Source organism: Gorilla gorilla, chromosome 2 (genome assembly GCF_029281585.2).
Source record: "Gorilla gorilla gorilla isolate KB3781 chromosome 2, NHGRI_mGorGor1-v2.1_pri, whole genome shotgun sequence".
Taxonomy (NCBI): Eukaryota; Metazoa; Chordata; class Mammalia; order Primates; family Hominidae; genus Gorilla; species Gorilla gorilla.
The window spans coordinates 87,538,883-87,565,298 of NC_086017.1; the positions used below are offsets into that span (position 1 = coordinate 87,538,883).

Consider the following 26,416-nt stretch of genomic DNA (forward strand, 5'->3'; position numbering starts at 1 on the left):
GGTCAGTATTTCATCATGAAAGAAGCATGTACTTTTTCTTGAATTCCCAGTCTTTAAGTGATGTTTCAGAGGAGTTTATTCATTCCTCGATTTGTATGTATTAGCATAAGCCTCACTTATGCATAATGAGAGAGAAAGACACCTCTTTCCTTGGTGAGGAATAACAGTAATAACTTTTAGCCAACTGTAGACTAAATCAACAACATTGATTCTATTACATTATTTAGGTCTCAGACTAGGGAGATGGCCATTGTTCTTGTATAAGCAATTGGTGTGGTGCATGACATTTCTTTGGCTTAACACTTAATGAAATTTGAATAAGGTTTGTGTAGTGGTTCATGCTTAACACATTTATACGAAAGCTTTGTAGGGCAGCTGCATAGCCTGTAATTACTATGTAAGTAATATGTGACTATTTTTCTTTTGGAGACAAGAAAAGCTTTTCAATTCAAGTTTAAATTTATGAAATGCTGTGAGAGCTATTAAAACCTTCAACACAGAAGAAGATATCTGTGCCAACCTTTCAGTAACCAGAGATGAATTAAGGGAGTATTTTTCCCCTTGCCTTGAAAATATTTTTTGAGTAGTACTGATATGCCTCTTTCTTTTATTTAGTCTTAAACTCCTGACCTTTCTCAGTAACTACCTTTAATGAAATTACAACAGACTCTTAGTGAGTTGTATTAAAACATTTTCTGAAAAGATGAATGTTTCAGTTTGGTAGGAAGCATAGCAAGTCTAACAATAACCCTTATGCTCAACTAGGGAAAATTATTTATGTGGACATTTTCCATGCGACCAAGGGACAAAATGGGAAGGAGTCTACATTATACATATTAGTGCCAAACTGTTAATTCCTCGCAGAGACTTCTGAAGATATTACCATTTCACAATTGAGTATTTCAGGAAGCATACTGATTCTGTGCCAAGTACCAATACTGTTTTCTAGATGGTTTCAATACATATGTGTTATGGACAAAAATTTCATAACACTAACGTGAAAATAAAGTGAGCAGGAGGAACAAGCAAGTGAAAGGCATTTTATAGTTTATAGTGATTATGATTTTTGAAGCACATTTTGAAAGCATAATTTAAATAGAAGAAGATGCACTTTTGGGTTTACCTACATTTAGTGAGTGCCTACTACATTTATAATGCTCATTGCAAGTTTGAAAAAGTGAGTCGTTTTGAACAAGGTAAGTTAACTGTTATCAGTTCTTTAGTTTTTGTTTTATATTAGTGAGATTGGGTGACGTGGGAAAGTATTTACATTCCAAATACAGTAAAGAAGTAAATTGGAACAGCTCTAGTTATTTTCTTGGGTACTGTCTGTCTTTTGCAGGCAAATATCCAACATTTTGCTTATTAATACTCTCTTGATAGAGTGCCTTCAATACATCTTTTCACAAAGTGTTTTATGTGATAGAAGTTGTCAGTATTTATAATAAATGAGGTGAGGTTCCATCTTATGCCATGTTCCGTCATAACATAGGTTTATTGTATATTTTTGTTATATAAATATATTTATGTGCTAAAGCTCTGTAAAAAAGTATCACATGAAGAAACATTAACATAACACAAGCAACATGCCATAAAGAAACAGTATAATACATTTGTAACCAAAGATATAAAAATAAATTGAAATATGACAACACTACAATATTCTGCTCAATTTAATATTAATGAGAATTTTAAAAAAAAATCCCTCTCAGAACTTGGGTAAGAGTTAGTGTGATTAATCTAATTGTGAATTCTTATCTGTGCATGTCAGCAGAGTTTGTATTTCATTTCATTATTAGCAGTCTTTAAAGAACTGTAAACAGGAGACTTAATATCTCTCATCAATCATATAACTTTCAGCATATTACCATTACCTCCTTTATCTTTTTTATTTCATTTTTATTTTCTAAACTAACTTTAAAGTGACACTAAGTTCCTCAATAAGAACTTCTCTCTTCCACAGCAGAGAAAGGAATGTTCATAATAGCTTGTCAGAAGTAAAAGGAAATAAAATATGCCATTTACATTTTTACATATGCCTGCAAATCCTAAATGCAGTTGATGGCTTGCACATAGTGGATATAATTAATGAATATTTCATAAAATAGAAAAGGGAGTAGAGAATAAGAGTTTCAAGATATATAGAGCAAAATTCTATCAATTTTCCTTAACCCACTGACAGAATTTCCTTTTCTAAAGTGCAAGTCTATTTTAAGAGAGAATTTTCAGAGTTTTTAGTTCCATGAAATGTGAGATTTGCATAAGCACATGATTCTTTAAGAAAAGAAACTGAATGGAACTACTTATAATTCCTTTTTTTTTTTTTTTGGATGGCATTTTTATACAAAGTGGCTCTTTCTTCTTAGCCCTGCAAAATGTGTTTAGATTAATTGTTTGGAAGCTCTATTGTTTACAGCATGTGCTTCTGGGACACAGAGATGCTGAACAGGTGCTCAGCTACCCTTAGGAGGCGATGGGCCTTCTTCACATATAGTGTATGCATCAAGGACATGCAATAATTTGAGCTCCCGATAAATAACCACACTGATTAGGTTGGCTGGTAAAGACTGGGCAAGTGAAATGGTCTTAGCAAAAGAAGGAAAATCTAAGAACAGGAGAAAAGCAATGAAGCAATGTGTACAAAATATTGTAAATGACATCTAAAAAATGGACTGGTTCCTTTTTTGTGACTTTAAAAGTCACAAATTTAAAGAAAAAGTGTAAATGAAAAATCTTTATTTTTTATGCTATACAGATGTCTTATCCATGTCTGTCTAAAAACAATTAGAAACTTCATGAGCAATGACTGTGGGACCTTTTAATACAAATTACAATAACATACAAATATTTAGGCCATTACCAAGGGGTTTTAGACTTTAGGCCTTGTTCTGCTACTGTTTGATCATTTAGTTTATTTACACTCCCATTTTCTGGAAATGATATTTGACAAATTTCTCTACTGCAAACTAGGAATGTGATCTTGAAGAAGCTATTTAAACTCTATGTTTTACATCCTGAAAATATGGCCCAGCAATGAGGTAGGACTGGCGATTAACCTATATTTTTACTGATCTTATAGGGTGAAGAATTATGCCATCCATTCTAACTCAAAGGGCTATTAAAATGATATAACCATTTCAAAGCACTGTAAACATTGTACAATGGATGCACATACATGGTGCCTCAGTTTTACAAATCCACCTGATTGGTGGCATTTATTAATTATACAGTTAACTACAGGGAAAAAATTAATGCTAAAAAAAATAAAATATATAATTTGTATATAATGACACATTTTCCTATCTTTGGCCATATGATTTCCATAGAAACATATACAATATTATTTTTAAATAGGTATCACTTATGCTTTTTTTTTTTTTTTTTTTTGACGGAGTCTTACTCTGTCACCCATGCTGGAGTGCAGTGGCACGATCCCGGCTCACTGCAACCTCCACCTCCCGGGTTCAAGTGATTCTCCTGCCTCAGCCTCCTGAGTAGCTGGGACTATAGGCGCCCACCACCACGCCCAGCTAATTTTTGTCTTTTTGGTAGAGACGGGGTTTCACCATGTTGGCCAGGCTCGTCTGGAACTTCTGACCTCATGATCCACCCACTTTAGCCTCCCAAAGTGCTGGGATTACAGGTGTGAGCCACCGTGTCTGGCCTGCTTTTAAATTATATAGATTCATTTATAAATGTTTCCAGTGACTTTGCCAAGTCTGAAAGTTGCCTGCATTTTCTACCTTTAGTAAGCTATACATTCTCCTGGTATTGTGCGCCAGCTCCAGTGCAATCAGTCACCTAGGTTGAGACCTTCACATTTCACACATACTGTTTTGTTTGTCTGTGAGTAATAAGCATAAAACCATTATTATAAAAAGATGTGTAATGTTAAAAGCAAGTATTTAGGGAGGACTTACCATGTGCCTTGCAATGCAATAAATGCTTTTTACATATGTTAATTCCATTATTTTTAAAGCATAGTATTACCGCATAATATTACTCCTACTTGAGGGTTACAGAAACAGAAGCTTAAACAAGTTAGGTTTTTAAGGCCACATATTAGTAAGCATTAGGGCCAGAACTGAACTTAGAATCTGTCTAGCATGAAATCTCTATTTTAAATGAGAGGGCATGATAATTATATGATTATTAATTATTTAAGGATTTGAGTCACCTACGAATCTTATATTTTAGATAGAAACTAGATAATTGGTTAGAAATACTATATTATGAATAACTAAATAAACATAGTATACAGCAATAGAGTAACATAAACATATAAACATATATATAAACAAAGTATAAACATATAAACATATATAACATATAAACATATATATAAACAAAGTATAAACATAGTATACAGCAATAGGTAATTTTTAGACCGACTTCGTAAGCCACACATAAAATGTCTTGACATTATAAAAATTTAAACTTAGAACAGTTCAAGTTTACCTTCTTGGAAACTGAAGATATAGATTTTGTTTTTACAAACAGGATTAATTGACAACTTTCAGAGGGATGACAGAATGGTAGTTTTCCTGTGTTTTCATCAAATAGGTGCTAATAGTTGCTGTTAACACAAAACTAATTGCCACCTAGGGTGGGGAGTGCAAGTTGCCTAGTCCTGTGACCACATTGGCCCATCTGTTAAGAATCTCAGCTTAGGAACAATGCTGGAACTGGCCTCCAATTTGGGTTCTGGCCAGTGGTCAACTAACAAGCTGGAACATACTTGGAATATGAAATGCCTTGAAGTCAGAGATGCTCTGCTGTCTGTTAACTGACAGCTCTTGTGTGTGGGCAGAGCCAAGACCAGGTGCCAGTATGCAGGGCAAAAGGATCTGTCTGCGTGCCACCTGTCATTGCCATGTGCGTAATGTCCAAACAGGAGCCACAGTAGATGTGCTTCTTCCATCAAAGTGTGGTTGTTAGAGCATTCAGTTAGGCTGAGGTAGCGACTAGGGCAACATTTTACCTTAAACCAAACTATAGGACAAGCCAGAGGCTTACCAGAAGGTAGCTCTCATATCCCGCCATATCACACAAGTGGATGGATATTTACCACTGGAGACACTGTCCCCTGTACCTAGGTTCTTAACATTAACTCTAAGCAAAAGGTAAAAAAAAAGTTGTTTAATTAATTATATTAACACAAATACTTGTGTGCACAAGACAATTTGTGGTTAGAATCATGCAAATAAGTTTTAATCACCCCAGGGGTTATTCTAAAAATATATTTCTAACTGATTTTTGTTATTATTCTTAATAAGTTGAATTGTAACATGAGGCTGAAAGGTATAATATAATTTAAGAGATCAATGTTCTTATCCCAGCTCTGCCATAATTCATCATGTTATTTTAAGCAATTCATGTAACATGTCTGAGAACCAGAGTCCATATCTGCAAACTATGTTGGATTGAACGGTTTCGGTGCTGTCCTCAAATTCTGAAATTGTATAATTCTATGTCAATCTCTCAAAACAATTAGAGAAGCACGGTAATATTTTTTTTCAATAGAAGAAAAAAAGAAACCAGAAAATTGAAATAGATGGACATAAAGAAGACAATTAATATTACCTATGTGTCTATTATCCAGTGACAACCACATTTTATGTATAGAGGGCATCTTGTAAACTTATTTATATTTTAGACATTTTTTTCATTCAAAATTGTTCTTGACCCTGAATGCTTACTTAGGCTTTTATTGTTAAAAAGCCGGTACTGATGCTGTTTCTGACTGCATTTTCCTTTCCCATAAATATAATATTAATAAATGATATTTACATAGTGCTTACTGTATACCAGAAATAATCTAAGCATCTTACAATAGTGCTATTTTATTTTTAGAAAATGCTATGATGTAAACATTATTATACCTATAATATAAATATCAAAACTGATATGCAGAGAGGATAAATATGCCAACATCACTGACTAAGGGACCTAGGATGTCTGGCTTCAAAGTCCACACTTTTGGCTACTACATAGTGGTGCTGAGTGGGAAGAACTTTTCTTCATTTTTTAATTGGGATTGAAGATAAGGAAAAGACAGTCTAGCATATGCTTCCCTAGAAGTAGAATTTTTATCATATAGTCACAGAATATATCTATATAGAAAGCACATGTTAAAGTTTTGAAAATTTTTATTATAAGGGCACTTAGTTCCCATAATATATGTTTATTATGTCAAATAAATAAGTTTATGTCTTTTCCTTTAAAATCATTATTTTATACTACTTATTGACAAAAAATTTAAAACAAATCTATTTTTTCTCATGGAATATTTTAACTTATATTCTTTTCTTCTCAACACTATATTGGGTAAGAAAAAATAATTTCACTGGAAACATATTAGAAGTTAAAGAAGTGCTTGCTGAAAGAGTCAAATAGTGTGAGTAGAGTATGATTGGCCCTCTCCATCCATGGGTGCCACATCTGTGGATTTAACCAATTCTGATAAAAAAAATTAAAAAGCAACAATAAAAATAATAGAAATAAAAATACAGTATTACAATGATTTACATAGCATTTAGATTAGATATGATAATCTACGATGATTTAAAGTTGCAGGAGGATGTACATAGGTTATATGCAAATACTACGTTATTTTATATAAAGGATTTGGACGTCCTCAGATTTTGGTATTTTCAGGGTTGTGGGGATGGCAGTCCTGGAACTAAGCCCCAGTGGATACTGAGGGAGGACTATGTATACATCTAGAATGATGAACTCTTCTAGGGTATTGATAGTTTAATTCATCTTTCATATTCACTGTCTAACAAAGTTCTCAGACCAAATTTAAGTGTACTAAAATATGGTAAGTATAGTCAATAATAACAATTCTATATTTTAAAATAATTTAAATAATGGAACTGGATTGTTTGTAACTTGAAGGATAAATTCTTGAGGGGATGGATAGATACCCCATTCTCTACGATGTGCTTATTTCACACTGCATGCCTGTATCAAAACATCTCACGTACCCTACTATGTACCCACAAAAAATTGTCAATATAAATTAAAAAAATAATAATATAAATGGCCAGGCGCGGTGGCTCACGCCTGTAATCCCAGCACTTTGGGAAGCCGAGGTGGGCGGATCACGAGGTCAGGAGATCGAGACCATCCTGGCTAACACGGTGAAACCCCGTCTCTAATAAAAATACAAAAAATTAGCCAGGCGTGGTGGCGGCGCCTGTAGTCCCAGCTACTCGGGAGGCTGAGGCAGGAGAATGGCGTGAACCCGGGAGGCAGAGCTTGCAGAGAGCCAAGATCGCGCCACTGCACTCCAGCCTGGGCCACAGAGAGAGACTCCGTCTCTAAATAAATAAATAAATAAATAAAAATAAAATAATAATAAAGCTATTTGGAGGAAAAAAAGTTTCTTCAAAAATAAATCAATAGGTACTAAGAGTACGATTTTTGCTAATTTCCTGATAATGTTTGAATATCAATAGTTCCATGGATGGTTATGAGTTAACAGGTAGGACTGAGTTCTAGGCTATATATTTTCTACCCAATAAATATTTTTTTCATTTTTTAAAACTATGTAATGGTCCCTCAGGAAAAGTTGTTATTTGATACTATTATTTTAATTAACTGGTATGAATTAAAAGAGAAGGGATAAAAACAGAATAATTTCTGAGATCCAGTATTACAATTACATGAACAAGGAATATATCTTTGTTAGTGTATGAAGGAGATATAATTGCCAAATATAAGGAATGGGAGGACAAATAGTTTCAAAGTATTTCAGGGTATACCCTGATCCCCTTCAGTGAAGTCATTTTTTGGGGGATCTCTGTTTCAGTTGTTACATAGTATAACTCACTGGCGCTTCATTTTAAAAGGCCATATTTGGAGGTGGGAGGTTAGCCCTAGGGCTCAGTGAGTCCTTGCCGAGAAATTAGAAGTCCCTCTGAGAAGTGATTCATCATATAGACCTATGGGATAACATCATAATAAGATCTCAGCATAAAAATTCTGCCAGTTATTCTTATGAGCATGATGTTAAAATTACAAAAGGTATTGTAATACCATTCAACTCATTCATCAGTACAGACATTTGAAACCTTTATAAAGACGATCTGGTTGGGTATGCTATATCATTGCAATTCTTTAAATAAATGGCAGTTGTTATAAAAATATGTCCTATTTCTGACACATGGTACTCACCAGTTAAGACATTCAGTGCAGTGCTTCTCAAAAAAAAAAAAAAAATGTTCAATTAAAGCCATAAACATTCCAACCCACTAACTGACATTTTCTAACAGTTTGTCCAAATATTTACCACCACAAATAACAGAAACAAAAAAGTAAAAGAGACCTGTTATCTTTATTTGAGAGATTATTTAAAAGTGAGAAAGAAAATGCTTTTGTCTTCATTATGAACATAATTTATAGTAAGACATATATATAGTTGATTTTCTCAAATGTGAACCCCAAATCGCTAGACTAATCAAATATTATATATCAAGAATTATTTCAAAAATAATCCCATTCATTGAATATTCTGTGTTGATATTTCAAGAAATAAAAAAAGATGAGATTGTTCTCAAGGATTTTAGTAGGGAGTGTGAGATATGCATAACATTATTAAATAAGGTGAACTATATAAAAACTATGATATTTGAGGCTCTTTATGGCTTCAGGAAATAGAAGATAGTCTATTCCTATATGAAACTAGAGATAGGTCTGAAAGGGGAAATTGAATTTTCATAAGTGGAGCTGCAATGGCTATTTCAAAAGAAGGAAGCAGGATGAAAAAGCTTTGGAAAGCGTGGGCCAACAATTAGTGATTCGGTTTGCCTGGAACATGGAGGAGTGGCACTTAAGGCCACAAAAGGTTAGTTGTGGTTCTATTATGAAACCCTTTAATTTCAAGTGAAGTGTTTATATGGAATACACCATAAAATGGGGATTAATTGAAGCACATTGAATAGAAATGCATCTTTGTGTCCACCTTTAGAAAACTGATTCTTTTATGTAGAGTAGCTTGGAACAGAGAAAGTTTGGAAGTAGGCACACCTGGTAGGAAGCTGTTTGAAATATAGTTTAGGGAATACATTGAGTGTATTGTGTGAGTTACACAAATATGGACATTAATACAAGTGGTCATACAAGAAAACCTTTTTTTTTTTTTTCAATTGGCAAATAATTGTATGTCAGAGTTATTGGAAAAAGAGAGATTAAAAAGTAATGCTGAGATTTGTAACTTGGGTGCCTGGTCAAAAGGTGGTGTGTTCAATAAATAGAGAAGTCAAAAGGTATTATTCAGTCTCATCATTTTTAATCATGTAATAGTATTTTCTGTCACTGAATCCAAGGTAGAATTGATTGTGAGATTTAATAGTACTTTTTCTCTGAGTTAAGGAGAGGAAAAATGACCAAATCAACTATGATATGCCATCTATGATAAGATGATTCCTAATTCTGGAGGTGTTAAAATATAAAAATGTGCATCTTAAAATATATTAAATATGGGAGTAATAGCTACTATTTACAAGTGCTTTCCTTAGAAATAACTCATTTAATCTTCTCAATTTTCTTATGAAACAGGAACTCTTATCATTGTTATTTGATAAATGAAGAATCTGAGGGGCAAATTTAAATGAGAGAGATTTGAATCCAAATCCAAATCCAAAGCCCACTTTCTTGACTACTATATACAGTAATTTATTTCAGTAAAACATATTTAAAAATAATAGCATAAACTAATTTTATTTTAAGGGCTCACTGGCTTTCTGCTTAGTGGCTACACAATATTTTTAATTAATGCTTCCAACAGCCTTGAAGTATGAGTCCCTTCTTTAAACAGAGGAGAAATCTGAAGGTTAGAGACAGTGAAAAACATGCTCAAGGTCACAGGAAACATGGTAACAAAACTGGATTCAAACCTCAGGTCTCTCTAATATTAAAAGCTTGTGCTCATGGCTTATGTTGGACCCAGGACGCCCTTCATTCCATGTGTTAGTCAATGGCTGGTGACATTTTGTTTTGTATATTTCTATATAACTTTCTAACTTGAGCAAACTCATACAGAGTCCAAAGTTCAGTAAACAGAAAATAAAGTGATTCTTCTGCTCAAAATATACTGCGTGGTGTCCCCAGTGTCTCCATTGTGCACACTTGGAACAACTTTCTAAGAGAAAATAGTGCTCAGATCATCATTATTATAATTATTTCTTTATCTCCCCAACTCCCTTTGCCTTATTTATGTTTAATCCTAACAATCCTAAATATCCAGTCCTATGACTGTCACATGGTGCTCACGAGTTAGTCCTTTAGTGCAGTGATTCTCAACGAGGGGCAAATTTGCTTCCCCCGTTTCCTGATATACATTTGGCAATGTCTGGAGACATTTTTGATTGCCACATTTGGGAGATTGGGTGCTACTGGCATCTAGTGGGTAGACACCAAGAATGCGGCTAAACGTCTTGCTATGCACAGGACAACTCCCACAGTAAAGAATAAATAATCTGACCCAAAATGGCAATGGTGTAGAGGTTAAGAAATGCTGATTTCATGGAAAAAATCAATCTGGGCATTGCTCAATTAGTTATTTTATGTAATTTTTATTTTTGTTTTTAATGTTAGGGCAAAAATAATAGAATATAATTCACTGAAATACACTTCAAAGATAATAATCTTTTTTGTTGCCCAAGATATGATGGTTATACAAAATGAGATAAATGAATAATATCATAATTTGGTTTGATATAGGCATGTCATCATTTAACACAAGAAGAGGACCTATTGGTTTTCTAATGATTTGAGATGAATGTATATTTTTGCACCTTTTCTAGAATATATAAGGCAGATAATTTTTCTTTATATTCCTTGCACATCAAATAGTTGCTGAATTGACGAAACTAGTAAAGAATATCCTAATTAGAGGAGTGTCTGAACCTCATTTTCAAATAGACCTACAAACCCACAAGTTATGTGAAACATTTAATGATCAGAAGTATTCCTATGAGGTTGTATGGAATTCATGAATTATTCCATAAACACATTTCAAGAGGAAGTTTCTCTTGGCAAAAGAAAAAAGAAGAGAGCCTTTTGAATCTTCCACAGCATCCCGGACTGAACATCCCTCTGATAATGTAGTCACTTCCCCAGCTAGTTCTCAGTTTGAACACTGATGAAGGAGACTTCTTAGCATTTTTCCAACAAAGACAGCAAGGCCGCCAAATAGATGGCACATTCGGAAATACATTTTACCAATTTTACCATGAATGGGCTGTCTCTTATCACAGCATTTCTTCTTGCACACAGAAGACTGCAAGAATGGGCTCTGCCTATCTAAAAACTTCCAGTCTGAGCTGTGAGCTCTGTGGATTCTTGTGGATGTGATCCCTAAAGTCCTGTTCTAAAAGGACTTAAAGTTGAGGTTAATTTCTACCCAAACGCACAACTATGAGCTATATCTACTTTTCCAAATCTGATAATGCAATTTCTAGTCCTATTGTAAAACCAGTTTTGAAAGTATTTCATCCAGTAAAACAATTATTTCTAAATGAAAGGATAGCTTAACTTGCTACCACAACTTTATTTGTTCCAGTAGGAACAAATGTTCTTCTTAGTTGTTCTTCTTAGTTGTAATATATTTGTATTTTTAACAGTAAATTTCCAAGTTCTACTTAGTCAAGAACTTATTGAAAATAATACCTGCAATATTTTTAAAGTATTTAAAAGTAATAAATTCAGGAAGTTGCACCAGATTTTATTTAAATAATCTATGAAAAGTTACTGGAAAAATTGTCAAAAGAGTGTTGCATATTAAGGACAATAATGAAAATAATGAAATACTCCTTTCTGATCACGATAAACCAAAGAAACCCTTTCTCTATAATCTAATCTCTATAATGCTTTGGATTTGATCTTATATGAATGTAGAAAGAAGAAGTACATGATTTCACAAAGCACATATGTATCTTGTTCTCAGAACTGCAGGGAGCTTCAATAATTGTTCTGATTTTCACTAAATTGAAAGTTCCAGCCACCTCTATATGTCTTTCTCAAAATGTTGCAAAGATATCTTTATATTTGAATCTCTAATCTTTAAATATGTATTTATATAGTATATATATATTTAAAATATATAGTAAAATCTTGAACGTTTTATATATTACAAAAATTTATATAAAACATATATTATTATAAAATGTTATAAGCTATATAGTGAAAGCATTATATATAAATGTATATATTAAAGGTTTAGAGATTTCTATATATATGTGATAGTATAAGATAAATATATACATATTAAATATATAAATATATTTAAATCTCTAAATGTTTAGGAGTTCTCAATTTAGTGAAAACCAGAATGACTATATAGTTGATATTAAAGTTCTCTGCATTTTTGGGAACAATAATGTCATTGTCAGTGATAGGTTAGTGCACTATCTTCAGCTATTCATAGTGTAATGACAAACAACAATGACCACCATGTCAGTGATTTAAAATATTCTAAGTAAATTCTAAAATTGTGGCAAGTTCTTTGATGTTAATATTTGATATAAATGAAGGGTTTTTCAATAATGGAATCTGTTTATAATTTTTATCATATGCTTTTTAACTTAAACTTAATTTTTATCTTAAAATTTTTTTAAAAAACAACATTTAGACCTTGCTCTTTTTTTACCGCTGAAGATCAAACTTCGGTTTCTTCATCTAGGCAACAGGGGTGCATGTGTGAGGGAAGAAAATGTATTTTTTTCTCAACCCTCATAAGTTTGTAGTTGGGATAGACTGCTTCAACAAAACACAGATTAACAAGAAGAAAAGCAAAGAGGTTTATTAATGAGTGTAGTGTATGTCAAAATGAGAGAGAGGTAACTCAAAGCAGTGGTTTACAAGTCTGGTTTACATATTATCTTCAACAAAGAACATCAATTTTAGAAAAGTGACAAGACAAAGTAGTTGTAGGCTTCAAAGACAGGAGAATAGGAAAGAGTTGTTTGCTCCTCCGGTGCCATCTCTGAGCTGATGAAGGTTGCAAGGGAGAAATTACAGCCTGTCTTCAGGTGGGAAGGTAGGAAGGAGGGTAGAAAGGCCTTCTGTATTTGTAAATTTCTGTCCTGTCTTCAGCAAACACAAAGGAAAAGCAGCAAGTTCCCCTGCATCTTGTCTTCCCCAGCTTAACAATCCTTCATACATTAGGGTATGGTTTCCTTCATAAGGTTTTCAGGTTAAACAATAGAACAAAGACAGGTGTGAGCAAGGATATTCTATTTAACTTATATCTACCTCGAACTAGAGGTTAGGGGTGGCTCCTGAGTCCTGTGAAAAACTGTGTTAATTGTGTTAATATTCAGAATTGGGAGGGATTGGACATAGAGAGAATATTTGAAGTGGAAAATGATGAATAGAAGATATAACCTGAACAAACTGAGACAGAGTTCAAAGTTCAGTAAACAGAAAATAAAGTGATTCTTCTGCTCAAAATATACTGTGTGGTGTCCCCAGTGTCTCCATTGTGCACACCTGGCATTTTGTCATGAGTAATATTTGATGCCAATGAGAGACTATAACCTTCCCCTTCCTGCATGTGTGCAGCCTTCGCTTATTCCCTCATCAACAAATTTGTCATGGCTGCCTACTAGGTTCAAGTAACTGTACTAAGTTCTGAGGATACAACTGTTAATAAAAGTGACAGGGCCATGCTTTTATGGAGATTGAAATCTAGAGGTATAAGTAGATATTAAATTAATCCCGTGTCAGCATAAGCAGAAGTAGTTGGGCTAAAGGGAGAGAGAGGTTGGAGGTACGGAGAGTGGGCCAGATGTGAAGGCTCAGCATATGCAGGGATGCAAGAGACAGCCCGAGAATTCTGGGGTATAGTTGAGTGCTCGAGTATAAGAGGGGACTGGCGAAGTGGCCAGAGACCAATGAGGACGTCACATATAGACTGAGTTCAGAAGTTTGAATTACTCCCTGAGCCCTCCAGAGAGCCAGTCAAGGGTGAACTGGAGTTTTTATTAGTCTACTGTATATATTTAAAGAAGACGGTAAACTGTTATATTAATATAAAATTGGGGTTTTGCCAGGCAAATGGAACATTAAAGCAGTGGAACAAGATAACTGAAGATATAGACAAGCAACTTATGGACCACGACATCTAAGCAGGGTAGAGGAAATAAAGAAGATACAAAGGGTTGATAGACATGGAGGAAGAGGTTCAGTCTGTGAACTGAGTAAGTGAGGAAGACATAACCAAGATTATGGCAGGATCCGACATTTGAACCTCAGATTTCAAAGGCAGAGCCATTTCAAAAGCCAGAGAGGTCAATGGCCAAAGAGAGATGGAGACAATAATATCACTGGAGGAGGTTATAAGAATGAAGTGAGGTCAGCTATGGAAAATGTTAGGTGACATTTATTGAGGATTTACTATGTGCCTTGTGCAAATCTCAAAATGTATTGAATCATTAAGTTCTTATAACAGCCCTGTGAGATAGGGCCTATTAATTATCATTTTAAGGAAGAAGAAATTCTAAATATTTCATTTGAAAATTGGATGACATGAGACTCAATGAAGCTGAATTTTGTTTTGGTTTGCTGTATTTTATATGCATGGCAGAAAATAAATAACTCATTCAAGTAATATTTATTGAGTAATTACTCTGTGTCAGACACGGAGTAATTGCTTGGAATGGTTGGAGGTGTGGTCTTCATTTTCCTTCTTCCTCCGCCTTTACTCCGGAGGGCAAACCCTCAGGAAAGACCCAGGTTTGCATTAAGGCATGAAGAAGAAATATTTGAGAAAGACAGATAAGAAGGACACTTCACAAATCAGGAAACAGGTAGTTTAGAAAGCACAGTGAAAAATCCTCATGGAGATGACCACAAAAATTTTTTGAGGGGTTATTTTAGAGGAGATGAAACTCATTTCAGAGGAAATGAAATACAAGAGAATGAGATGACAGGAGAAGATGGAAACTTGGGCGATGAACAAAAACAACGAGCTGGGAACTTTACAGCTGGCCACAAATTTGCCAAGAGAATTAATCCCTGGAGCCTCCCATGTCTACCATGGGAATGTAAGATGGGAGAGACGGGCACTCAGAAGACAGCCACAGGCTACACTGGTTAAAACTTGGAAGGAGTTCTGGTTTAGGGTGAGCAGGATGCTTTGATGTCTGAAAGAGCCCAGCTGAAGTTTGGTTTCATTGCCCACACTCCAGAGAGAGGCTCTAGCTCCAAGGCGGTCAGTACCCAAATTCCTTGGCATCGGTTCAAGTCCTAGTCTTTTTGGCCTAGTTACCTTATGAGCTGAAATCTGCACTTCATTAAATCAACTATTGTCCTATTGCGGTGAACATCTTGTTTGTTTGTATGTCTTCGCTTAGTTTTTTAGTTGGAAAATGTCTTGCTCTCTCAGCTGTGCCAAAAGAAGATTAGCATAGGGGTTTGCGTTTTTCGGTCAGGCAGAAGAGAGAGCCAGTGGTCACTGGAGGATGAAGGTAAGCAATGGTAGAATATGGGAAGTCAAGAGAGGCTAAAATATTGTTTGGTTTGGTTAATTAAGACAAGATAAGGATGCCATCATATTTCAAGTTTCATTTTGGTTTTCTGTAGAGGCTTTCAGAACAGAACAGCAAGTACACTTGAATGATAACCTTGCTTCTTACTATTTCCCTGCAAGTGTAACCTCCCAGGATTTTTTATTTCTTTCATTTTATAATGAATGCTGTGAAAATTTTTATTTTCTTAAAAGGGTATCCGTCTCTCATACTTCTCTAAGGTGCCCTGCCCAGAAATTGCTTGCAACTTCATCCCTAAGAGAACTGGCAAATATTCACCTCACCCAAACTGTAAACATTAGCCTGCATTATAATTGTAGATAAAAAGAAAAGTGTGACCTGTGGTTGCCTAAAGATTAAAAACAAAGACTCAGTCTGTACCAACAAAATAATGGCTTATTGTGTTCGTTTTGGGGTCTTAGACCTCAAAGGTGATTTAAATAAGAGCTTGCCTTTAGAATACACCTTAAATATTGAAGATTAAGAAAGCATCATATGGAATTAGATTGCCGAGAAGTGCTTATGTGATTCTTAATAGGAGTTTCAAGTGTTGCCTGTGCAAAGATATTACTTGAAAAATTGTGAATGGAGAGATCATTTTAGAAAAATTGAGCAACTTTTCCTATTTTCAGCTCTTAAAATTGAAAGAGGTAAAAGATTTAACTTTCTGCAGGAAAGTTTATATTTCATAGAAGCGTGCCTTGAATAAATTTGTGAGTTACTAAAATGCATGTTTTAATGTAATTGAATAACACTGTCACTAAGTTCTAGATGGATGTATCTCCATGTCCATAACATGGTACAGTGGAACTGATTAGTTAGTTTGTATGTATAAAAAATCAATACAGGGTTCCATAAGATGAATAAGTGATTTTATCCTAAAAATTCTTCTGTTGAAAATAAGACATTACACTATGTGACATTTTCATAGAAAGCTCCATAGTGAAATTTTCTTGTATTATGGAACTATGGAATGCCTATAATTATAGACCTTTACTTTCTGAAAGAGTCTGAAAGGTATAGGTTGACCTTCGGCTATTTGAATTGAGTGGAAATGTTTCAAAAATTGAAAACAAACTTTTCAAGTCTCCTTAAAGGGAAAGAAACATTTACTCATATAGACATTAAATGTTTCCTGGTTCAATTCATAGTTTTTACTATTGGCCAACTTAACGATTAATACAGCAGATGCATAATAAAATTTTAAGTGCTAATTCAAAACACTTGTTCTAGAATTGGAGCCAGAAATCTTATAATAAGAAGTAGTAGGTGATTTCAAAAACTAAACATGTTGAGAAAATACATTTCCTTCCATGAAAAACAAAGGTGCTTTTGAGATGAGAATGGCCAGTCAGGAAGTTTTATAGAGTCCTTACATAATTCAAACAAGGTGATGAGATACACAGGCTTGAACTGAGCATGATAAATTCCAGTTGGTAATAAAAATTTTAATTTATATTTCTTAATTTTTTCCTCCTCCTAAATTCTGTGTTCATTGTGGAAGGCTTGGGAGTCCCTAAATTGTCTGAATTATATTCTTAAAAGCTAGAAAATCATGAGAAGTTCCTACCCTTGAGGCTTAATGTGCATCAGGAATTGCAAAGTATGAGTAATGAATGAAATGTGGTTATAAAATTTTGCCAGTTTTCAGTTCCTGTTTGATATTTTAAAAGTAAATTTAGCCATATAGGAAATCTTTCCACTAGGTAGGAAAGCAGGTATGTTTATGAGGAAAAAATAACATAGATTCTTTTATTTAAATTCGGAAATGATTTTAGAGTGTAGTACTTTTTTTCTTAAAACATACTTAATATTTCTCTTTTGAAGTGCTTTTAAGATTATTCATCAAATATAAGATCACACACAAACAGAATGTTGCATGCAAACTGTGGGTTTTAAGTATTAAAATAAATTTACTTTGTTTTGTTTATTATTCAGCTGAACAGATGGTAATGATTTTGACACAATTCAGTTTTCGTTTTCTTTTTTTCTTCCTTGAGAAAAAAACCCCACAAAAACACAGAGCTTCTTTTCCACTTTGTCACAGCTGGTTACCAATCAATCTCAATTCACGGTACAGTGATGATAGCACACGTTGTCCAGGGGCCAAATCTGATTGGGTTGCATTTTTCAGCAGTGTTTCATATCAGAAAAAATAAGGTATCTCTATGGTGGGGACTGTCGGCACACGATTGTACAACTCTCATTAATCAAACTTGGCAACAATGACTGCATTTATTTAAGTCAAAGACTAGCAGATTTCAAAACGAAAATCACCAAATTTCTGTTTGAATTTCCTCATCAGTAATGTTTTTTCATCTGTTTCTTTTTTTCTTGGTTTTAATTACAGCCAATGATACCTTCCACATTGACACTGATCATTACATATGATCAACCTCCTCTGTTGATCATATATAATATAATATTATACCATGTTACAAAGTAACTGTTTCATACCAAAATAAACTCCACTTATTGAAAATTTATTCTAGACTTCTTAAAGAAGGCTAAATGCAATTAAAAGCAAAATATAAATGCCTTTGATTGTTTAATAGGAGAATAATGTTAAAGGATATATACATCAGGAAAAACATTTATGAACCTCCCAGGGTTACAGTTGGTGTTAGAGGAATATTGAGAAAAAATATTGATAAAGTTAGTTTCTGGAGGTTTTGAAACTGAACACAAAGTCAGCAGTACATAAATACCTACTTGCCCAATGCAGATGCACACAGAGCAATAAACACACACATCCAGTAGAAAATGCATGCTGCTGTTTGTTAGGAAAATAAATGTACTTATAAAGAGTTCCAGGCACTTCATAACTTGAGAGAGCAATGTCAGCATTTTCCGTAAAATTGTATTTGGAAACAGACGTTTTCTCTAAGTTATTTACTGCTGTGCAATTATATGTAAAGCCCTGTTGTACACTATAAAGATGTCTTTAAATGTAAGGAAATATTATTTATAACTTATTGTATCACTCTGTCAATATTTGCTTTGAAGGGAGAAATGCATATTTTCCCAATTTTCCAATGTAATGGTTACAATGAGATTAATATTAAACATGGACCAATGTATCTTGAAAGAAATCTAAGAAATAAGGCCACATCTGTTAGACCTGGGAAAATACTTGAAACCTATTAGTTTTAGGGAGCAAATTATTGTCTTAGGGAAACCATGACCCATGAGGGAAAGCAGAGACTGGTAGTAGATAGTTACAAGAGTTTTTTTCCCCAACTATAACTGCCTCCATATGTGGTTTTGGGAAAGAAACTTTGTCATGTTTTGCTTCAGATTGCCTACATGTGAAATTAGTAATGAGCCAACTATTTACATTCTAGATTTTGAAGTTACTTAGACATAATTTCTTTAAAAATAGTCTTTATATTTCTTAAGCTTTTGCAGATAGGAGTTAATCTGATCACAATTACAGGCCTATCCTTTCTCTGACCTGAGACACTTAAGGTAAATATTCATAAAGGTATCATAATTTGATTGAGTCTTCCGGGATTTTTGCAGGTGCTGTCAGACTAGCGACTGGCATAGTGGGTCGGTGATGTTGGGAGGAACAGTAGTGTCTGCATGGTGTACAATTGTATTAGGTTTGTTGAGTCAGGAGAGTGAGGAAGCCGAAAGAGCTTGTACTTTGGAGTAAGACATCTTGATTTGAAAATTCAAATTTGTATGTTAAAAATGTCCACGTTTTAAATTATGTCAATTGTTTAAATAATTTTAAAATATTACTAGGCCAATACGCACACACACAACTAAAAATTTATACAATCTAAGATAAACTTCAGTACCCAGACCATGAGACCTGAATTCTAGTAACAACAGCCATTAAAAGCTTGACTGTGATGTTAACCATTTATTCTTTGAACCCATTAGGAAAAAATTCTGAGAAGCAGCTACTCTTTCGGTAGTATATCCCCTGCTTACTTTAATTTCCTTATATGGATTCATACATCAGGATTTTTAAAAATTGAATGCCTATATTGTCCCTTGGTAAAAAGCTGGGTAAAAATCTTTGTAATATAGTTGATGAAGATTGCGCCAGGAGACTTAGATTCCAATACGGTCTAAACCTTTGCTACCGATGAATTCCAGGGCACTGGATAACAAAGAACTATTTTTCTAATATTAAAATTAGGACATTAGACTAGGCTCAATAATTTTGAAATTCTTTACTATGTCTCAGAATATATGATCTGTTGGTGTCTTGAAATAACCAATTTTCATGTATTTTCTTATTATTGCATAGTAAAAGTATTTTTATCTATTATCGTAGAGGTACTTTATTTAGGCTCCATATGTTCTCTTTTAATATGAATAATATTGGATTAGCTCAATATTTTCATGTTCATTCATTCATATCTTCATGGTTTTCTAGACTTTAATGAAGTTCTTTGAAATTATTATTTTTACACATGCTATAATTCCTTTGTTAAGAAACGAGGAATAAAATTGAAAATAATATCCCAATTTGTGCTATGCCAGATTTTATAAATGTATAAGAACAGCTATATTGTTTGCTTTCAGTTTGAATTTTGTATATGTACATTTTCTAATTTTTAAAATGGGGGACATAATAGCTTCCCACTTTACCTACCAGAATTGTTAAAAGTATAAATGAAAGAGTATATTTGAGAATACTAGGCAAATATATTTTTATTGTCATATTTTATTTTCATAAGACATGTGACTTGAAAGCTTCCTGCCAAAATAATGAGCTTATATATTTGAAAGCATGGAACAAAACACAAAGCTTACATTGTTTTCTCTCAGTCTTCACATTTGTTTTATACATTCTGCTAAAATTATTTCATTTATTTTGGTGGAGAGAGAGAAATTATTTATTTGTTCATGTTACTAATTTACAGAGGGTAATTTATTAATGATAATATGTAAACCATATGTGTAGATTGCCACTCAAATTGCCAAGTTATCTCCATATAGCTAGTAGCATTAATGAATTAAATATTCCAAGTTCTTACATTTTCAGTATCATATCAATATGAATTTAAGTTACATTTCAGAGCTAATTGCTGGTATATAAACACAACATTACTATGCTTCTTGATACAATATCTTGTTATATTTCAAATTAGTTAATCTCTCAGTACTGCATATAATTGTTGCACTGGTAACCATGCTATAAAGAAGTAGAGGAGAATTTCAAGCATTTGCTGATGCATCATGATGTTTTCAATAAGCATTCATTGAACACCTCCAATATCTCAGGCACTGTTTGGTTAGACTTGGGCTATACAGTTTAAAGCAAGAGAGAACCAGTCCTCATTCCCATGGAACATACATGCTCTTGGAAATAAAGAAGACAAGAAATAAGGAAACAAAAGATGTGGTAAAGATATGTGCTTTGAAGAAAATAAAACATATTAAAAAGTGACAAAAGAAATATGAAAGCAAAGACTAAAAAGAAAGTAATTTTTTAAAAGTAACTGGATTGGTGGATAGCAACTAGAATTCTTAGGCAGGAAAGACATGTGTAAGGGAATGATATTTGGGTCATCCTGAAAGTCAAAAAGGGTCAGCCATGGAAAACACAAGGGAAGAATATTCCAAGAATTTGCAAAAGTACTACAAAGACACAGAACTGGCTTCTTACATTGAACAAGTAGAAGAGAAGCCATGTGACTGGAAAAGAGTGAATATGAAGTTTGAGAGGGAGGCAAGGACCAGATTATCTAAAACTTTAAACACCTTAAATAAATAGGTTTTATTCTGAGTGACCAAATGAGAAGCCATTGGATAGTTTCGAAGAGTTCAGTGACATAATCAGATTTATGTTTATCAATCAGTAAATCTGTACTGAAGCTCTTAATTCCCTTTGAAGCCCGTACATAAAATAACTGCTGTTACAGTCGTCCCTTCTGATTTGCAGTTTTGTACTTTCTCTTTGTGGCTTCAGTTACCCTTGGTCAACTGTGGTTCAAAAATATTAAATGAAAATGTCCAGAAATAAACAATTCATCAGATGTAAACGGCACAGCATTCTGAGTAACATGATGAAAGCTTGCACTGTCCAGCTTCATTCCACCAAGACACGAATCACCCCTTTGTCCAGCATATCCGCGCTATGCACACTGCCTGCCAGTGAGTCACTTAGTAGAACTTCTCGGTTATCAGATTGACTGTCTCGTGTAGTGTATTTGTAGTTCAGTACCATCTGTGGCTTCAGGCATCTACTAAGAGTCTTGGAACATTTTCCCTCCGAATAAAGGGGATTATTGTACAGTATATGGCTGCTGTTATTAGGAATAGTTGACCTGAAGATGAGATAATTCTTAAGAAACCCAAAATTGAAAAAGACCTCTTGTAGGAGAGAGAGTATACTTTTCTGTTTGGCACAAGGAGTAGTACTATCAGTAGTAACTTTGGGAAGAAAAGTTATCATATGTTATCGTATATAGAAGATCTTCTAATAAAGATGTTCAAAGATAGAATAGACCCCTTGTCACAGGAGCAAGCGGGAGGACTGATTGGTTGCATGCTGCAGACAGGATTCAAGTGTTGATGGACAGTTGCAGAAGGTGAACTTTTAAAGATTTCATTTAGCCTAACGAGTCAATCATTTTATATATATTCAAAGTATTCTGATATAAATACATCATATAAACTGCTGATAATACTTGCAGACTTTCCTCAGGCAAAGATTCAGCGAGAAATGAGAATTTAAAAGATTGTGAGCATTTCAATAACTAAGTACTCGAAGTCTGTTTGTTTTTAAATTACAACACCCCAATGTGATGGGACATAACAAGACATGTATTGTAGCATTTACTTCTAGTTGGAGAAAGACAAGGCATGGCCCTGGGAAATGTGTGTTAGCTGGAGAGAGCCAAGGAGGTAGCTCTGATCTACCCTAATGTGGAGACATCATTTCACTAGGCTCTGAATCCTATCAAGTTGTGTATCCCCAAATTTTGGTGCAATGCGTAGATATGTCATCAGCATTTCTTGAATAAAATAATGAAATGTTTATTATAATCTTTTCAAACTTCAGTGATCCTCAAGGAGAAATTAAAAGATGACAATGATAATGAGCATCTACTAATTCCTAGGAACTATGCTGGGCACTGTTATAGGCTAGACCGTTAAACATTATTACCCAAAACTTCTTTTTACTCCAAAGCCTACCTATCTCACTGGGAATGGATTTAGTTACTTTCCGTACTTACATGTTTTCTAACAAACCTGGCCCATGTCACCAGACTATTGGCCTTGGCCATAGTTTTACAATCTGTATCTGAAAACCTGTTCTATAGGTAGAAAAAAAATAGATTTGCTGTTTTATTTTAATGGCACAGTCTCTTTGAAAGGTAGTCTCTTTTATTAGTTGTTAAGATTAATTCATTTTATTCTTCCCAAGTAATATTTAATTTTAACTTTTCACAAGGAAGGTAATATGCAATCATAGAATGCACAATTACTTTTATCCCTGATCAACGTACCATTAATTAAAAAACAAACAAACAAAATCTTATTCCTATTCTTGTTTCCACCTTCCTTTAAAATGATAAAAAAATCTCAGGAAGTCAGATTTCAGACTTAGTTTGGGTTCAAATATTATGTATTCTGTAATTTTTAAATAAAAACTTTTAATTTTTTTAAAATTTCAACCTTTATTTTAGATTTGGAGGTACATGTACAGGTTTGTGACATGGGTATATTGTGTGACAGTGAGGTTTGGGGTACAAATTGCACCATCACCCAGAAAGTGAGCATATTACCCAACAGATAGTTTTTCAGCCCTTAACCCCCTCCTTCTCTCTTTCCTCTAGCAGTCCCCAGTGTCTATTGTTTCCATCTTTATATCCATGTGTACCCAATTTTCAGCTTCCACTTATAAGTGAGAACATGATTTCCTTCGTTTTTATGGCTGTGTAGTATTCCATGGTATATATGCATCACATTTTCTTTATTCAACCCACTGTTGATGGGCACCTAGGTTGATTCCATGTCTTTGCTATTATGAATAGTGCTGCAATAAATATATAAATGCTTGGGGGTTTTTTGGTAAAACGATTTATTTTCTTTTGGGTATATACACGGTAATTGGATTGCTGGGTCAAATGGTAGTTCTGTTTTAAGTTCTTTGAGAAATCTCCAAACTGCTTTCCCCAATGTCTGAACTAATTTATGTTCTCACCAGCAGTGTGTAAGCATTCTCTTTTTTCCACAGCATCATCAGCATGTGTTATTTTTTGACTTTTTAATAGTAACCATTCTGACTGGTGTGAGATGGTATCTCATTGTGGTTTTGATTTGCAGTTCTCTGATGATTTGAATAAACAGGTTTTTTCTTTTAACTAAAGCAGGAGATCACTTTTACATTTTATTTAGCTTCCATGTTGTCTTCTGTGTAATGAATGTCTCTAATGTGAAGTAAAATTTTGTCATATGCTATAACTAAATATTTGCTGAATATGAAATTATTTTTGTCCAAATTATGTACTTATCTGTCTTACTGTTTTAAGTTAGCATTTAAAAATTAAACTATTTTCTTGCAGAGAAGAAGTACACATAGACTGAGAAAAGTGACACATTCAGAGTCAAGGTTTTAGTTCTGGTTTTTCTATTTGTTGATAACATGACTTTGAGCAGGTCATTTTATTTGCCTAAGTGTCAGTTTTCTCATCTATAAAATAACAATTTCTAATTCCAAATAAGGTTTTGCAGATACTATGAACTATGTGTGCAATAATTTTTTTAACTGAGGTAACATACAATTTTTTTCTCAATGACCAATCGAAATAATATACAATATAGGTATCTTTTATTAACTTGGAATCATGGCTTCACATATATATATTGATCCAGAAAAGACTTTTTAGACCATTAACTTTATCTCCCCTCTTGTAGCTCTTGAAAAAACTCAGCTATAGGGCAATGTAGAGACTTCTGAACGTCAGACAACAAGAATGAATAGCTAAACAGTGGTCAAGAATTCAATTTTTTTTAGATGAATTGGAAATGGCTGCAAAATACAGTATTTAAATGTTTCTATCTTACAGCTAAGCATGTCATGCAGTTCATAGGCTAACTGTAGAAAAGATTATTTTTATTAGACATCAAATACATCACCAGTAACTTTTCTGAAGACATTATCAAAATAATTGTTTTTCTCACATTTTTACTGGCAAAGTTAAACAGAAAGTGTTTATCTGCATGCATTTTAGCCTAGTACTTGCTCTAAACTATAAATACTCGGGTAAAGTAATTTGAAATCTTGAAGCCATCCACAGTTGGCCTTTATATCAGTAGGAAACAAGATATGTATCATATATTCACCACTAGTGTTTCTTGAGCTCCTAGTAGTGGAATAATAATAGCTAACATGTATCGTGCTTTTTGTGTGCCTGTTTTAAGTACTTTATATGTCATTTAAAGCTCACACTCACTCCACGAAATAGATGTTATCTTTGGCACTTATTTTGCTAATTAGGAGATAGAGACCCAGAAAATTTAAGTATATTGCCAACCCTTACAAGCACATTAAGAGGCCAAGTCCATGAATACAACTCTGGCCATTTTGCTCCTGAGCCTGTGCTCTTAACCACTTGATTTTGCTACTGGATGTTAAAAACTCTATGTTTGGGAGTGTGGATATTGCAGTGAGTGAGGCAGACAAGATGTCTGCCTTCATCAAAATAGATAACAATACAAAATGTAACTAAGTGCAGAATTATTGCTGTAGCAATAAGTTTTCAAAAAGGCAGTAATTCGATTTTTATAGTATGGTAATGGATGGCTTCACAATGAAAGTAGTGGATAAGTTTTTTCCCTAACCACTTATGACATATTTAATAAGCAGAATTTTAAGGCAAAACTTGCAGACAGAAAAGTAACCATGATAATTAAAGGATGGAAGAGTAAGGGTAGTTAAGTTTAGTTGGCATGATTGGTAAATAGACAATGCTTTTTCTCATGTTAAGGCCTATAAATTAGGACTATATTAGTTCATGCCTTAGCCTCTAATAAAATTAAGCTGGGTTATTCTTCTAGCTAAATCTAGAAGTAGAAGACATCTGGTTATGGCAGTTTTAAAAGCAAGCCTAAAATGTTTGTATTTGTCCTGAAAACAATAGGAAGTCACAGCTAGTTTTGAGCAGACACAACCAATTAAAATGATATTTGGAAACATGGATCTAACTGTGGTATGTATGAGGAAGAGAAGCAAGGTGGCCAATCAGAAACTATTGCAAAATGTGTGTTTGAAATAAAAACCACTGGTAAATATCAGGAGGAAAGATCACATGTGAAAAAAATGATAGCTGGATTATTTAGTTTGTGTAATTATAATTTCTTAGAATTAAATAAGAATATATTCTCATGCAAGTACTCCCAAATTTTTGGTGTTATAATGTTTTCTGACCCACTTTGTTAGTCTGTTTCATTAATGAAATGGAGGTAAAACCATAAATGCACATGAACGAGCTGAGGATGTGCATTTCCAAAAATCAGTCCAAGGCATGTTGATGTTTCAGGAGTTAATATTCCTTATTTGAAAATTGATTACATAATACCCTTAATTCTTTTAACTAATGCCCATTTTGTCAATTTGCCAACAAATAAGAGAAAAATTTTGTTCTTTAATATATTTCGGCTCTCTAATAGCCAAGGTGCCTAAAAATAAATCATAGTATTGAACACAATGTGACTAACAAACTAATGAAATATAACTCACCAAGAAACTGAGATGTATACTATTTTCTTTAGCAGTCAAGAGCTACCAAATAAAGGTCAAAGTGCTAATTATGCCTTTGATAGTTGTGAAGTGGAAAGAATTCTATACATATGTGAAGTATAGGTAACTGACAAGCAGCTAAAGATCAGATATGAAATTGAATTCATTA

General features: G+C 33.7%; 1 protein-coding gene across 17 annotated transcripts in view; it reads left to right on the forward strand.

Moving 5' to 3' along the window:
• ROBO2 (roundabout guidance receptor 2) overlaps nt 1-26,416 on the forward strand; it is a 1,750,895-nt gene that overhangs the window by 1,595,202 nt on the left and 129,277 nt on the right. The gene's annotated exons all lie outside the window — the stretch shown is intronic.